Raw genomic sequence first — 18407 nt, forward strand, 5'->3', positions numbered from 1 at the left:
GTGTGTGTATATATATATATATATATATATATATATATATGTATACATACACACATATCCATGCATTTGTACACATATACGAACACATTAATATGTATGCGCACTCACACATACATGCACATATGTATATTTATATATGCGTTTACACTTTTTACCCAATGGGTATATATACACAACACACACATGCAATGGACTTCTTTCAGTTTCTGTCTACCAAGACCACTCACAAGACTTTGGTCAGCCCAAGGCTATAGTAGAAGACACTTGCCAAAGGTGCCGCACAGCGGGACTGAACCCGGAACCATGTGGTTGGGAAGCAAGCTTCTTACCACACAGCCATGTCTGTGCCTACTAATCTGCTCCTTCCTCCCTAAATTTCTAACCCTATTCCTATTTTAGAAACAAATGTTATTTGGTGTTAACCTGTTTAGATGTGTTTTGAAATCAGCTTCAAGGTTCTGGATTTTAAGCTTCAACTCCATGAAAAAATAACTTATAGGATTTGTTTTCAGACAAGAAGTCTATCCATATGGGGTACAGAAGAGAAGTTTGTTAAACAACCTTATTTTATTTATATTATTTTAGATTTTTCATTTTTTTTTCTTCTACTTTTCTCTACTTGCATTCACAAAATGGCAATTAGAGAAAGCAGCCACACCCTCTCAACAGAGAATGAAGACTATTATACAAGCATGAAAATTATACAAGCAAGGCATCTTTTAAGGGGGTGGGGCTTCTTTTCTCAACAATCAGAGTACTATGAACAATTATACTTTTTACCTTTTTATTTGTTTTAGTCATTGGATTGTGGCCATGCTGGAACACCACATTGAAGGGTTTAGTCAATCAAATTGTTATTCCAGTACTTATTTTCTTTTAAAATCTGGTACTTATTCTATCAGTCTTTTGACAAAGCACTAAGTTACAGGGATGTAAACAAACCAACACTAGTTATAAAGTAGTTTGGACACACACACACGTGTTTTCATATATCTTTTACTTTTTTCAGTCATTTGACTCTGGCCATGCTGGGGCACCACCTTGAATGGTAACAAATCAACTCCAGGACTTATTTTTTTAAATTCTAATACTTGTTCTATGGAGATGTAAAACGCACCAACACTGGTTGTCAAGCAGTGGTGAAGGGACAGACACAAAGATTCACACAAACGCACATACCATGGGCTTCTCTCAGTTTCTGTCTACCAAATCCTCTCACACAGCTTTGGTTGGCCCAAGGCTATGGTAAAAGTGTAATGTTCAGCACATTGACACAATCATATATAACAGGCTTATTTATCAATTGTAGATAGCTTCCCCAAAAAATGCTTAAGGGACATCCCAACCTTCTATTCAGCATTTCATAAGTATGGCTGTTTGTAGCAAGTTAGAGGTTCCTTCCTTGCTTCAATTGAAACGATATGATGTTTTAGCCCCTGGTCAGACCTGATTGAGCAAACCTATGGGCATATTTATTTATTTGCATGCACACATACATATATATATATATATATATATATATATATATTTTTATATATGACGTTGACCACTAACGTGGACATTCAATGTGCTAGAAATAGATCACATCTTGTGTCTAATAAGACCTAAATTGTTCTCAACATGAAATATAGCGTGATACTAAAACGTAAGCGGGCATGACAGGTCTGATGGGTAAATTGTCACCATTTTATATTTTTAATTTCGTGCATGTGCATCGTTTGTTTTTGATTTTGTCAGTTGGGCACTGTCTGTGAGAAAAGCAGTACCATGATGCAATTCACTCTGCCAGAAATTTGGAAATGACATACTGTACTGCTTGGCATTCATGCCAGAAGCTCCAATATAGACATTTCAGAGTGTTTGGGTGACAATCTGAGGCTATATACCGAGAGTGATGAAAATCAAACATCCAGTCAACATCATGGTGTTTGGAGTGATCACTAGTGATGGCAACGTTATGCCTCCATTTATCTCCCACATGGCCTCACACTCAACACTGAGGCCTACACCAAGTGCCTGGAGGAGGTAGTGCTACCCTGGGTCAAGAGGATGGCTGCTGGAAGACTCTATGTCTGACAACAGGACTCTGCACCGTGCTCACAAGCAGGAAAACGCAGTCATGGCTGTCAGACAATTTCTGTGACCACACCATTCCTAATATCTGGCCACCTAACTCCCCAGACTACAACCCTCTTGATTATTATGTGTGGAGAGCAGTTGAGCAAGAGACCAACAAAACTCCTTGTAACACCAAAGATGAACTGAAGGCAAGGATTATGGTGGCATTCACCAGCTTAAACAAGGAGACTGTCCAGGAGAGTTGCAGGAGATTCTGAAGTTGTCTGGAGACCGTGGTTGAAGCCAGTGGCAATTTTATTTAGTCTTTAGTATTTCAAGATATTTTTATGTAATTTTGAGATGTCTGTTATTTTCATTTTTGTGTAATTTAGATGGCAGTTTATTCTCCACACCCTGTATATATATATTCTTTTATTTGTTCCAGTCATTTTGACTGGCCATGCTGGAGCACTGCCTTTTAAAACATGCCCCAGGTGAGGAGCGAACTCATGACCTTCAGATTTCTCTGATTTCAATTTAGATTGAGATTTGGATATCACTGATAGCGGTTATTAGTTTGGTAGCCTCTAGCCTGTGAATTAACTAGCAGTATGCCACAGCGGATTGATACCAGTGCTGGTGCCACATAAAAAGCACCTAGTACACTCTGTGGAATGGCTGGCATTAGGAAGGGCTTCTTGCCATAGAGAAAGCATGCCAGAACAGATAATGGAGTCTGGTGTGGCTCCTGTCCTTACCAGCTCCAGTCAAACTCTCCAACCCATGCCAGCAAGGAAAATGAACATTTGATGATGATGATGATGATATACTCTGTAGGAATACTACTAGATAAATGTTCCTATTTTATCATCCAGTCACAAGATTAACATAATCACAGTTGTTTAATATCAGGTCTTCTGCAATGCCAATCCCTCTTGCAGCATTAGCTACACATTATGCAGTGAAGAAATGTAATAAATGTTATCAGATATGAACAATGGAAAGAGTTATCAGTTAAAGCTGTGTACCTTGCTGTGTACCCCTCCCCCAGTCATAAGTAGATGTTGCAGTCTGTTGAAAATAATAAAAAGAACAAAGAAAAATAAAAAAAAATAACCTGAAGGAAAAGAATATACCTCCAAATCAGGAAAATGTGAGGAGCTCATCTTCCTGCATGATAAACTATGTTCCCAATTCTTTAAAAATAATGAAATGATAGCACTATTAATTGAACTGAAGGATGAAGGGAGCAGCAATATTTTAAGTGAAGAAAAGATGGGCTTTAATTTTGTGGAGCAGTTGGGTGATAGACTGTTAGTCAAAACTACATGATTAGTCCATGAATTACTACTGTGCAATTTCATAGTGTGTGAGGGATTTCTTTTCCTAGCGTATTTGGATATTTCACTTTCAAGACACAGCAAGTGACCGATATCATGAGTCATTCTGACCAAACCTGTTTGGGTTTGGTCAGAATAACACTGAAGAGAGAATTACCCAAAATGTTTTCTTTTATATGTTTTAAAATTTATCATCGTTTAATGTCCATTTTCCATGCTGGCATGGGTTGGACAGTTTGACTGAGGTCTGGAGAGCCAGTGGCTGCGCCAGACTCCAATCTGGATGCCCTTCCTAATGCCAACTGCTCCAAGAGTGTAGTGGGTGCTTTTTACATGCCACTGGCATAGGAGCCAGTCAGGTGGGACTGGCTTTGATCACATTCGGATAGTGCTTTTCACATGCCACTGGCATGGGAGCCAGTCAGTGGGTACTTGCATCAACCACGTTTGGATGGTGCTTTTTATGTGCCACTGGCACAGAAGCCAGTCAGGTGGACCTGGCATTGACCACGTCTTGTTTTAATTGTTGTGATTTGTTTATAATTTTATATGAGTTTATTAATTTTTAATACATTTATTGTAATAATGTCCTTGCCCATCCTGTCTGTTTTATATTTATAACTTTGTCTTTTACTTACCCAACATAGTTTGTAAACCTCATGTTTTAAAGTTTGTGTGAATGAGCCCTTGGGGCTAATAAAGAACAAAGTATTAGAGTTAGCAGGATTGTTAGAGCACTGGAAAAAATGCCTTGCAGTATTTATTCTGGCTTTTTACATTCTGCATTCTATTCCCTCTGAAATCAACTTTTCTTTTCTATCCCTTCAGGGTTGATAAAATTAGGTTTCACTCAAGTACTAGGACTAACTCTTGCTTATTTTATTCCATCATATAAATGTGTACCTTTTATACAGTGTAAGAAACCATATTAACATTTTTTTTTTTTTTTACTATTATAATTATTATTAGTGGATGGCAGAATTGGAAGAGCATTAAACAATACTTCGTCGTATTTACTCATGTCCCTTTTGCATTCTGAGTTCTAAGCATGCTCAGTGTGTAAATTTGTGTTTTATCATTATGAGATCAATAAAATAGTATCAGTCGAGTACTGAGATTGATATAATCAACTGTGCACTTGAAGATAAAGCCCAAGCATGGCCATAGTCCAGTGACTGAAACCAGTAAAAGAATATCTTATTTGTACAGCTATATCCAATATTGATGATGTTCACTTAGTGTAAACAACTTGAGCTGTTACTAATTACCTGACTTGGCATAAATATTGCTATATCTATGTACATAATAAATACAGCTAATAGAAAGACCTGTTGAAATAGGTAACCTCTATGTTGTTGCTTAATTTGCTAGAAGTAGCAAACATATTCCCTCATAGCATACCCTACAGTCCTGGTTTCTTTGTACAGAGGAAAAAGGTAGATGGTCTCGGCTGGAGATCTTTAATCATAGGCCTGCTTGATCAGAGCTGACTTAGACTGAACAACAACAGCCTCATGTAAGTCTTAGAGCACGTTTTGTAAAGTCCATTGCTAGGTTACCAAGCATTGATAACTGTTGCCTATTTCCATAAAAATGTATGGAATCATACTGTGACATATACTAAAGCTGTTTCAGATTTCTAGTGTATATACCCACTCCCTTACACACACGCGCGCGCGCACATCTGCTTCAAAAAATATATCCCACCCTTAGCCTTGTCGTAAATGTCAAAACAGAAATAACATCAGAACATGGGAGTCTCTGATGTTTGAAACTTAGCTGAAATAATATCTAATACACTGCTGTCTCTGGAGACTCTGGATTGGAGATAGAATCCCTTTCAAAAGGTTACCGTCATCAGCAGTAATAGCAGCAGCCGTTGTTTGTCGTTGTTGTTATTATTATTATTATTATTATTATTATTATTACTAACAGCATTACAGCAATGCTATCAGCTACATTATCATTATTAATTAAATGTATATAATGAGATTATTGTACACAGTGCTCAGGTGCACTAGATCAATAATAAATATTATAATTAATTATTAAAAAAGAATTTTTAGAAACAAGGGCAGTGGATTGGTAGAATTGTAGTGTGTCAGACAAAATGCCTTTGGTATGTTGTGCACTTTATGTTCCAAGTTCAAATTCAGGTCAGCTGTACCATTCATCCCTCTGGGGTGAATAAAAATAAAGTACCAGTCAGGTAGCGGCATTGACTTAATAGACAATATCTCCTTCAAAATTTATATCCTTGTACCTGTACAAGAAATTATTATCCTCATTGAAGATCGCCATGTCGCCTTCCTTCTAACCAGGAAGGGCAGGGTGTCCTTATGTGCCTAGTGGCCATGGTGAAAGTGGTTGTATGGTAGATGAGATTAAAGGGGCTGAAGACAAACACTTTTCTCTCTGGCCAATCCCTGACCAACTCCTTCGAGTTTCACTTGAAAAGGAAATAAGGGTAAAGAGGGAAGTGTTGCCTTCTAGCCAGTTTGCTGGAAGGTGGATGAGAGTGACAAGAATGGTGTGAGTGAACGGGCCTACCCTGAGCATGTCTGTAATCAGAGAAGAGGAAATGAGAAAAGGAACCTCCCCCAGAAGGCACGCCACGCCGCGCCGCGCCGCGCCACGCCACACCACACCACACCACACCGTCCATAATGCTTTTTTTCTTAATGTAAACCCTCAGTGGTCAATAAAAAAAATTATTATCATCATTATTATTATTATAATTAAGGTGGTGAGCTAGTAGAATCATTAGCGCACCGGGCAAAATGCTTAGCAGTATTTTGCCTGTCGCTACATTCTCAGTTCAAATTCCGCCGAGGTCAACTGTGCCTTTCATCCTTTTGGGTTCAATAAATTAAGTACCAGTGGAACTCTGGCTTTGATGTAATTGGCTAGTATCCCCGCCCAATTTCAAGCCTTGTGCCATTAATAGAAAGGATTATTATTAGGCAGCAAGCTGACAGAATTGTTAGAATGCTGAGCAAAATGCTTAGCAGCATTTCGTCTGTCTTTACATTCTGAGTTCAAATTCTGCCGAGATTGACTTTGCCTTTCATCCTTTCAGGGTCGTTAAAATAAGTACCAGTTGAGCACTGGGGTCATTGTAATCAACTTGTCCCCATCCCCTGAAGCTGCTGGCCATCATCATCATCATCATTATTATTATTATAAGGCAATGAGCTGGCAGAATCGTTAGCGCACCAGATGAAATGCTTAGCGGCATTTTGTCTGTCTTTATACTATGTTCCGAGTTCAAATTCCATCAGGGTCAATAGATTAAGTATCTGTGAAACATTGGGGTTGATGCATTCAACTAGTCCCCTCCCACAAAATTTCAGGCCTTGTGCCTGTAGTAGAAAGGATTATTATTATTATAGTTGTGACTTTGCAGAATCATGAGGGTATTGGAGAAAATGTTTTGTGAATGTTGCCAAGGTGAATTTTGCCTTACTCTTTCTGGGGTTACTAAAATAAAGTACCCATCAAATACTGTGGTCAATATAGTGGACTGTTCCCTTTCCCCAAGTTTGAACAACTGTGTAGTTGTGTTAGGAAATATTTTTATTATTAGCATTATATTTTAAGGTGACTAGCTGGCAGAATCCTTATCATGCCAGGTAAAATGCTAAACAGCATTTCATCTGTCTTTACATTCTGAATTCAAAAGCTACCATGGTTAACTTTGCCTTTCATCCTTTTGGGGCTGATAAGTGCTGGGGTCAATGTAATCGACTTGCCTCCTCCCTCAAAATTTCAGACCTTGTACAAATAGTAAAAAGGATTAATATTATATACATTGTTATTGCTGTTATTATCCACGTTGTCACTGCCATCCTCCTCGAAAACCTTATCAGGAGCATGTACGGGACATGTGAGCTGATAGTGTTGCTCTTCTCTGTTTCTATAGTGGTCAAATCCCATTCAGATCAACATTGTCTTTTGTCAAGTAAGTAGCAGTAGTAGATTCTATCAACCATAATACTCCTTCCTTACAAATTTGTGTTATTGCCATTATAAATACAATGGGATCTCTATATACAAACAATCTTTCCCAGAGCTTTGTTTATTAGCCAAATTGTTTGTTACACGAGTAATTGAAATAGATATAAATAGGAGTAATCTGTTGCAAGCCACACCCAAACAACACATAAACGCATGAAATGGTGTTTATTTGCCCATTTGTCAATAGCGTGCGTGCGTGCGTGTGTGTGTGTGTGTGCGCGTGCGCTTCCTTTGTCTTCTGTGGATTCACGGTTATGTTTAAAAAAAAAATGTGAAGTATTATTTTCTATCCATTTAAAATATGAAAATTTGTAGGTCACATGAAATATATACGTGGGCATTAATGAACCATTGTCTTTTTCTTGTTTCAGTCATTAGATTGTGGCCATGCTGGGGCACTGTCTTGAATTTGTGCTTATTTTTTTAAAAGCCTGGTACTTATACTGAACTATTATCTTACTGTGACATAAAGACACATGCACATAGTCTTTTATTTGTTTCAGTCATTTGACTGTGGCCATGCTGGAGCACCGCCTTTAGTCAAACAAATCGACCTCAGGACTTATTTTTTAAGCCTAGAACTTATTCTGTCAGTCTTTGACTGAACTGCTAAGTTACAGGGACCTAAACACACCAACATCGGTTGTCAAGTGATGGAGGGGGGAACAAACGCAGACACACACAAAAATATATATATTTATATATACGATGGGCTTCTTTCAGTTTCTGTTTACCAAATCCACTTACAAGGCTTTGGCCAGCCCAAAGCTATAGTAGAAGAACACTTGCCCAAGATGCCACGCAATAGGACTGAACCCAGAACCATGTGGTTGGGGAAGCAAGCTTCTTACTACACAGCCACATACATATATACAATGGACTTCTTTCAGTTTCTGTCTACCAAATCTACTCACAAGGCTTTGGTTAGTCTGAGGCTGTAGTAGAAGACACTTGTCCAAGGTGCCATGCAGTGGAACTGAACCCTGGTTTTTTACACACTCTCCCAGCATAATCTATTCATGGTCTGTTGCAAATTTCATCTCTAATTTTCATTACAAAAAACTGTTCATTAAACAATTTATTCATTTAGTGTACCATTTATATATTCAATCCCAGCACTTATACATGTGCACAGCCTACTCATGGTTTGCTTAAATTTGCCTGTAATTTGTTGTTTAAATTTCAATTTACTAGGTGAATGAGCTCTTAAAGTTTGGTATGGACCACCAAGCTAATCTTCAAATTTTTCCTATACTTTGGAGTTAAGAGAGAACATAGACCTGGCATAGACTTGTTTAGGTTTTTGAATATCCATGATCACATTTCAGTGACTGTCTCTGTCTTTTGAAGACCATATTTGTTAGTTACAATATTGAACATGTATACCTACATAGTCTATTTAAAAATCTGTTATAGAATAAAAAATGGAATTAAAATACATCTAAAACAAGAGAGAAGTAATTTTTAGAGTAATTAATTATGTATGTTAGTATATGTTTGTATGTACAGGTGTATGTGGGGTAGGTAACAATTTTGTGGTCATTTGAATTTTGCTGTATTATGTACATCCCAAAATATATTTTTGTTAGTGTACTTTAAAGATTGTATTTGTTTTGCCCTACTTTCAATATAAGCTATTATTATCATTAAGACAGTGAACTGGCAGAACCATTAACATGCCAGACAAATTGCATAGCAGCATTTTGTCCACTTTTATGTTCTGATTCAAATGCTGCCAACATCAAGATTGCCTTTCATCTCTTTGGAGTTGATGAAATAAGTACCAGCTGAGCGCTGGGGTCCATATAATAAACTATCCCTCTCCCACAAAATTTTGGGCCTTGACAGACACTACATTGACACCACCACCTCTAACATCTGAAACACAAGCCATCCCACAACCAACACCACAACAACAACAACAACAACAAACACAAATTAAAAAGACTAGCATTACAAATTACATGGCAATAAGCACAAAAACAAGGAATTGATGAAGTACATAATAATAATACACATCAACATAATATCAGAAGATTTTGTCACACCCACAATCTCCCTACCTGCACACATACAAATTGTTCAAACAATAAAAAACATATACACACACTTAAAAACCCAATTCCCACAGGAAATTGAAGATTTTTGAGGGAATTTCACCAAGAGAATTCTTGGTGACTTGCTGCTGGAAACATCCCAAGCCAACAGGAGGGACGGACAATCCACCCCTCCAAACAAAACCAGATAAGTTTACATTCTGCTTTCAAATCTTGCCAAGATCAAATTTACTTTTTCATTTCCTCCAGGGTTGATGAAATAAAATTTCAATTAAAAACTTGGGTTACTTTTAACTTACTCTACCCTCCCAACAAAAATACCTATGTTAGAAGTCATGTCTTATTATCAGAGAACAGTTGTAAGATTGTAAATACTATAGATTTGGATGGGATACTTTGTGCTATCTGATCCAATATCTAATATTGTAAGTTCAAACTCCATTTGAATTTTACCTTTCATCCTACAAGCATTGGCAAAATTAGTCGTGGTATATGAGGGTAGATTCAGTCATATAATACTGACCTTGTTTCTAATTTCAAAAAAACATATCCTCATTATTTTATAGTCAATGTTAAGTTTTATTCATACTCATTTTGGAATGTTCTTTTTACATGACAATGTTTCTTCCCGTTTTCATCAAGACTTGATTTGATCATGAACATTTTCTGGTGCATTGCTCAGAAAACCAGGCTATGTATAAGATCCATAATAAACTATGCCATTCCTACCAACCTCTCAATATCAATAATTCAATTATGCGTTCTCAAAAACTCACCCCCACCCACCGACCAACAAACAATACTCATTTCTTAGGCAGACTCATGACCTCATATTTGTGAGAAAAGAACAGTCGATTATATTAATTTCACTATGTCACTGATGCATTAATATTATCAACCCTGAAAGGAAGAAAGACAAAGTTGACGTAGGTGGGATTTAAAGTCAATCCTCCTTTAATGATTTTGCTAATTTACCACTCTCCTCCTCCTCCTCATCATCATTTAGCATCTAAGCTGACGTGGGTTAGGTGGTTTGACTGGAACTGGTAAGCCAGAGAACTACACCAGACTTCAATCTGTATTGGCTTGATTTCTGTGGTTGGATACCCTTCCTAATGTCATCCACTCCACAGAGTGTACCGGGTGCCTTTAGCATGTCACCCTCACCAAAACAGTATTAAAACCAAAAGATGTGTTTGACATACAAGGGTCTTAGTTCTTGACTACTGTCCTGTCTGTCCTCTCACACAGTTTCTTACAGTTTAAACAATTTTTTTTTTTTTAAATGCTATCACATCTGTTTCACTTGAACTCAAAACATGCCTTTTACTCTTTTCAGCCTTTGGACTGTGGCTATGTTGTACTTATTTTTAAACCTGGTATTTATTTTTATTAGTCTCTATTTGCCAGACTGCTAAGTTGCAATAATGTAAATAAACCAATACCAGTTGTCAAGTGGTGGTGGGTCAAACCCAAACACACACACCACACACATATAATAGGTATCTTTCAGTTTCCGTCTACCAAATCTCCTCAAGGCTTTGGTCAGCCCAGAGCTATTGTGGAAAACACTTGTCTAAGGTGTTGTGCAGTGGGACTGAACCCAATACCACACAACTATACATGTGCCTAATGTATAGCAAAAATGAAAGTGTGTCAGCAGAACTGCATGAGATTCAAACTTTCAAGTCAGCTGATCTACCAGCTACTTCAAATGTATTAACCTGATTTTATCATCAGTGCCCTTCTTCAGTACAGTCACCAGTTCAGATTTTAACTACACAAGCCAGCAAATTAGATATTCTCTCAAGCCATCAAGAGAATCTCTACATAGTTGCTCAACCTGCTAGAAATAGCTGCGAAATTTCCTTCAAATCATTCCCACCCTAACCCTTTAGCATTCAGATTACTCTGTCAAATGCAATATGTATTTATTCACATTGCTGTGAATTAATCATGCATTATCTCTTAGATTTTTGAAATTTTGATTTGATAGTTTTGTTTGAGAATGATATTGTTGGTTAGATGTGTTAGGCTAGATCTGACCGGTTTAAACATAAAACACGTAGAATATTTGAACCAGATATGGCTGGTTTAAATGTTAAAGGGTTAAATATGGAAAAGACACATTTAGTAATGTAGTTTTAGACAAACTCTTGAAGTAATGTAGATTTGTTTGATTATGGATGGTGAGGAACTAAATGATAGCATTATAGATGCAATATGTCTTAATTACCACACTACACCATTTATATAATTAAAACTTCACAAATGTGTACTGCATGCACCTGGAACTGGAAGTATGTCTTGCAGCAGTTTAGAATACTTAATGGTAGTGATTTCAGAACCTAATGTGTGTAGAATTATTACTAATGACATTAACATCATGTAATTTATAATTTATTGAAGGATATTTTGGCTGAACAGAGCCCACCCCTCTCTGACATGGGTGGAATTTTAATTTCCACTTCAAACAAGATCCCATTGATTTTGCAGTAGTATTGTTGTTGTTGATAGTGGTGAGATAATCATTACCTACAGTAGTTCCATGTAGCTAAGTGGATTGAGTTATATGAGAGTATCTCTCATTCAGTATTTCTCAACCATTTTTTTGCCTATGGACCTTTTTGATTTCTATTTTACTCTTCTGGACCCTAATAAACATATGATGTTTAAAAAAGTTTCATATTTTTATAATTAAATATTATTAGGAATTGTATTAAAAAAAAATTGTGAAAATATTTTGTGTATTGTAGAAGTATAACCAATTTATTGCACAAGTTTTAACAGCAAAATCTTACATAGACCCCCACCCAGGTCATATGGACCCCACTTGAGAAGCTCTGCTCTAGATCATGGGCACAGTACAATAGAAGAGTGGATGACAATATGAATTGGTGACCTCTTATCTAAAACAGTATCATTTCATGTATGGATACTCTGAAAACATGTGTGTTCCACAAATAGTCAAATACCTCCTTCTCTGACACTCTGCTAAAGAGTTATTTAACAATTGTCCTCATTTACTATCTAGCTACTCCCATCTTCTGTTAAGGTCAGGTCATTGTCTATATATGTATGAATAAAACAAATACTGTTATATTTATTCCTTGTTTTATTTTTATGTTTTAAAATTATTTTTAATGTTTTCAAGCTATGAGGTTGATATTCATATATGGATGTTGCTTCACTTAGCAAATCCCAAAGTACAAAAAAATGTACAAAAATATTTGCTGATTGTCTGCATGCACAGCTAGGACATACACAACTATATATTTACAGTTAACGAAATTAAAAGAGGCTAACATCTATATTTTTCAAATTCCTTATAATTACTCTTGAATTCATTTCAAAACATCCTTTCACAATGTTATTCTGTTTGAAAAATAGTTCTCTTTTGCAGAATTGGGATTAAATCCTTCAATATATTCAATTATATTAATCCTTTATCCAGTGTTGTCATTTCTCCTAACCTTGTTAATTGATAATTATAATTAGTGATCATTATTGTTACCAATGAAGATTTAATAAGCATTTATTTTTTTCCTAAAACGAATATGCCAAAAATATATAACACTTACATCACACATTATGTGTAATGTGGAGTTCAGGTGGGAGGATAATGATTTTGAAAACAATCGAATGAGGAATGTAGAGATCATCAGCTGTGGTCCACCACCTGCTGTGTTAACTCTCATAATATTTAGCTTATTAACTGGTTGGTGACTAATTGAAAGAATTATGTTAAAATATTCCTGTCTTGCGTCTATTTCAGTAATTGTTTTATCTCTAGAATCAGTTCTACAACTGTCAACCATCTGTTGTTTCTTTTATTCTTATTCACTATTATTCTAATATATCTAACTCCCTGCCATACACATGCACACACACATTTTCCTAATGGTCAGTCTTTTGATGAAGTTATATCCTGTCTTTCATGATGGTTTTTTTCTATAGCTATAAACAAATGTGGTGGTGATGGAGGTAGTAGTGATGCTTATTGTTGACTAGCTCTAGGTAAGTCTTAGTTTAAGAGACTTGTGATTGAATCATTTCAGTCGCGACCTTGTATTTTTTTTTAGCTATAGTACATTCACAACTATGTCTAGTGTTTCCTCATCTTCTAAAAAAAATTGTTGAGAGTGATTTGAGTGAAATTTGGCTGCTATTTCAACAGATTGAGTGACTACATAGTGACTCTTTTGTTGGGTTGTGTTGGTTTTGTTAAATTTTGTTGGCCATGTTGGGTTTAATCTGAAGCTGGCCCTAATTGAAACAATTGTATGGTCAAAGGTGATCCAAACATAACTACCCTGCTTTCCCCTCTTTTTTTAAGACAATAAGGTGTAATTTGAGGAACATTTGGTTGTTACCTCTAGTATGTTAAAAATCCACATAGAGGCTCCCTCATTGACTTCTGCTGGGAAATGGTGATGATAGTATTACTATTTGTAATAGTACTGGACAGTGGAGTTGCATTGAAAGTAATTGGTTTGTTGGAGTGTTGACAATTAGTTCATACCATGGAAGTTTAAGTTCTAGATTTAACAATCCTGGAGTGCTAGAAATGATAGTATGTCACTAAATGCCTTGCAGTGTTGTGTAGAAAAGGTAAATTCAACCAGAGTAATGTAAAATAACAAATGATTTTGATTGATTTCTGTGGGATGGAAAAATGTTTTCTGCTGTTCACTAAAGTAATTTAGCTATAACAAGCTTGATTGCTGATAGTGAAACAATGTACATAGAAAATGTGAGCTTCAATTTTAACTTTCACTAAAAAGAGTGTTACTGGTGACACAAATGAAGTGTTCTACAAGTTTCCTAATGAGTTTTACATACATACATACATACATACATACATACATACATACATACATAAATGCATGTGTGTGTTCACACATGCATATTATATCATCATCATTGTTTAATGTCTGTTTTCTTTGCTGGCATGGGTTGGACAGTTTGACATGAAGCTAGTCAGCCAGGGGGCTGTCCATACACTAATTGTTTGTTGTGGCATAGTTGCTACAGCTAGATGCCCTTCCTAACACCAACCACTTTACAGTGTGTTTACTGTATGTGTTGGGTGTTTTTTATATGCCACCAGAATGGGTGCATTTATGCAGCATTGGCACAAGTGCATTTTATGTGCCACCAGCACCTGCAAAGGACGAGCCTGTATGTATGAATAACAGCAATTTTACTTAGCTTGACATGTCTTCTCAAGTATAGCAAATCACTGCAACTCCTGGTCTTTTGTGATTTCCTCAGTGAGGCCCAGCATCCGAAGATCCTTTCTCACCACTTTGTCCCACATCTTCCTGGGTCTACTCCTTCTACAGATTACCTCCACAATTAGAGCTCAGCATTTCTTTATGCAGCTGTCCCCATTCATACACATCACATGACCAAACCAGTGCAGTCCAAACTGCATCTCATTTATGCTAACTCCCTTCCTAATTAATTGACCCTTTCTGTGACTCTCATCATTTGGTCCAGCAATTTGATGCCTCTGTAATTATTTCTGTCCAAGGCATCATCTCTGCCTTTGTAGCAATATGACTCCCTTATGGACAACCTGATTTACTATACAGGTGACTAGGTCATATCCTACTCTGCCAGTGATTCCTGATAGGCAGGGGGCTTTCCCTGTCTTCATACCCTTAATTGCTTTATCTACCAAGCTACTGTTGATTCGGATAGCTGGTCTCGCAGTTGGGTCTGTATTTGGCAAACTCTCCTTCTCCCATGCATTCTCTATATTTAGCAGCCTTTCATAATAACATTTCCAAGTCTCTTTCTTTGCAGAATCATTAAATGCAAGTGAACCATCATCCATATGGACACATTTCTCTTCTATACCATCACGATTCTCTCTCACACACTGTCTTGCAGTCTGAAACACTTAGTCTCTGGTGCTCACATCACAGAACATTAACAAACCTCTTCTTTTCTGTTTCTCCCCTGAATAAATATAACTGCCTCTTAGCCTCCCTTTTGGCTATCTGATATAGTTCCTTGCTTCCACTGCCCTTCCAGTCATGTTTCTTTTCTCTAATGGCCCTGTCATCTACATTATTCTACCACTATTGTCACCTTAGGTCGAGAAAGGATTTTGTACCAGCCACAGACCTGGTCAGTAGCCCTCAACAGGTTGTCCCGTAGGAACCTCCAGTTGTCCTCTACATTATATGTCACTGTGTCCTCTTCATTTTTTTGTCAAATGCTTCAAGTAACACATCTCTAAATCTCTGACCATTCATAGAATCCTTAACCTTTCAGGCCTTTCTTTTCCACACCAGTTGTCTTCTTGGGAGCCTTTTAACCCTGATTCTGAAGTCACTAATGACTAACCTATGTTGAAGGGTGCATTCTTCATCTGGGAAAGTTTTGGCATTTTTAAGCAACAATCTTTCCCATTTTCTGGTGAGAATGTAGTCAATCTGGCTAGTGTACCCACTAGATTGATAGGTGAACAGGTGACTGGCAGGTTTCTTGAAGTTAGTTTTGCAGATCATAAGGTCATTTGCATCACAGAACTCCAGCAGCCTGGTTCTTTCCTCATTATGGGAATTAAATCTGTTGCCTAACATGTCCATTGAAGTCGCCAGCCACAAAGAGAAGGTTACTGTCATCTGTCGATGAGGTAGTCTGCAAAAGGTTGTCATAAAATTGGTCTTTCTATTCATCAGGTAGTCCCAGTTGAGGGACATAGGCTGAGATAATGATTGCTGTTTCACTTTGCAAAACTAGTCTAAGCTTACATGTTCTATCACACACTCTGACTACCGCAATTACCTTATCAACCTATTTCTCAGCAAGAAGTATGCCCACACCACCAACCCCATCACTGTTCCCTATACCCATGCTCTTTGCCTGCGAGAAACCTGGCAGAACCTCCTCTCCACCTTCTTGGATGCAACACACATCTACACACCTCTGTTCACTAGATCTACCTTTCAATGTGTCCACGGACCGAGGGACACAGGAATGGGGGACAGCATTTTGCATCTGAAAAGAAAGCTTGCATGAATGTTTCCCAGACATATCATATAAATTCAACCTGCATTTACTTCACCGTCATTTTATTCGCTTCACACTCACCACTCACCACGTTTACCTACTAGATAGAGGTGGAAGAGAAAGAAAGAGAACGTATTCCATATAAGTTTCTGATAGAGGTTCTAGGAGAAAGATTTCAGGTACAGATGGTGTGGGGGGGGGGTGGACAAACGCACCATGAATGACCAAGCAGCATGGCTGCCCCATGCCCAAGATGTAAGGCCATATAAGATATCCAAACAATGCAAAAGGTATTAACATAGAGCATGGAAGAAAGTGAGGTTTTAGATATAATATGAGCAGGATAAAATAAAATTAGGATTGCTTAACGTAGCTAGCAAGGTTTTAGACATAATAGGAGTGAGATAAAATTTTTGAGAATTAAAGCTATGGAAGGAAAAACGGAATTGAACATTAGGATTGCTTAACTTTACTACATAACATATAGTATGAAGTGAGGTGAGAAATAAAGTTGGGTAGAGAAGATCAAGTTGCTTATTTGAACATTTCTCCTTCTTAACATGTCTGCTCTGTATGACTAGAATTGCAAGTATGAGGGTACGACCTTTATTTATATATAAATGTATATACTAACTGATGTAATTCCTGGGAAAGTGGGGCTTATCTGGGTTCCATTCTCAAAATTGTTTTGCTAATCCAATAACAACAATACAAAGTATGTAGCCCTTAAAATGGTTTTTGTGCGTTTACAGAGAATACCAAACTGTCTTACGCAGGATCTTGTTTTTAGGAATTCCCAATAAGTTATGAATACCCAAATTGTGAAGTCAGTTATGTAATAACATGAAATTAGTTACCCGATAGTAAGAATTCAAATAAAGTAGCCCCGCAAAGAGCTATAATGCATTCCCAAGGTATACATGCTAAAATTGTGAAGCATGTTTCGTATAACAGGCTAATCAGATATGAGATAATAACAATTCAAAGTAAATAAAAAATGAAAAGGGCTTTTGTACATTCCCAGAGAATATTACCCTCAGGGGCGCTAGTGTTAGTATATTCGTGAATAAGTCACTAACCAAAATAAGTGGATCTATTGTTTAGGAAAATACTATTTACTTATTTAAGGGTTGTACTGGATAAATTGTGAAAATAACTCTAACAGTTCAAATACTGAGAAATAAGCATACTCGATTTCATTTTTACCAAATAATTTAGGAATATGAATGGGTTATTTGTCTTGACTATATATAAGGATCCATTCCAGGGCTCCTATTATCGATTTTTTTTTTCAACTATCTGAGTATGCCTTGAGATTTCCAGACATGAGTTCTACTCATGTGTCAAGTTTCATCAAAATCCATAAAACGATGTAGGAGGAGTTAACTAACAACTCCACAAACACACCCACAGACAGAATTTCCCACATATGTAGTAGATATGTATGTGTGTGTGTGTGTGTATGTGTGTATATGTATCTGTGTGTGTATATGTATGTGTATATATGTGTGTGTATGTATGTGTATATGTGTGTGTGTGTGTATACGTTTATGTAATGTATGTATATGTTTGTGTATATATACGTGTATGTATGTATATAAATATGTGTATATATGTATGTATATATGTGTGTGTGTGTGTGTGTGTGCATATATATGTATGTGTGTATATATGTGTCTGTATATGTGTATATATGTATGTGTGTGTGTATATATGTATATATATGTGTATATGTGTGTGTGTATATATGTATATATATGTATATATGTATATGTATGTGTATATATGTATATGTATGTGTATATATGTATATATATGTGTATATGTATATGTATGTGTATATATGTGTATATGTATGTATATATATATGCGTGTATATATGTGTGTTTATATATGTATATATGTGTGT

At 36.7% G+C, this 18407-nt stretch overlaps 1 protein-coding gene across 7 annotated transcripts in view; it reads left to right on the forward strand.

The window, feature by feature from the left end:
• LOC106876441 (protrudin) overlaps positions 1-18407 on the forward strand; it is a 95527-nt gene that overhangs the window by 39607 nt on the left and 37513 nt on the right. The window lies entirely within an intron of this gene.

The sequence above is a fragment of the Octopus bimaculoides genome, chromosome 18 (assembly GCF_001194135.2).
Source record: "Octopus bimaculoides isolate UCB-OBI-ISO-001 chromosome 18, ASM119413v2, whole genome shotgun sequence".
NCBI lineage: Eukaryota > Metazoa > Mollusca > Cephalopoda > Octopoda > Octopodidae > Octopus > Octopus bimaculoides.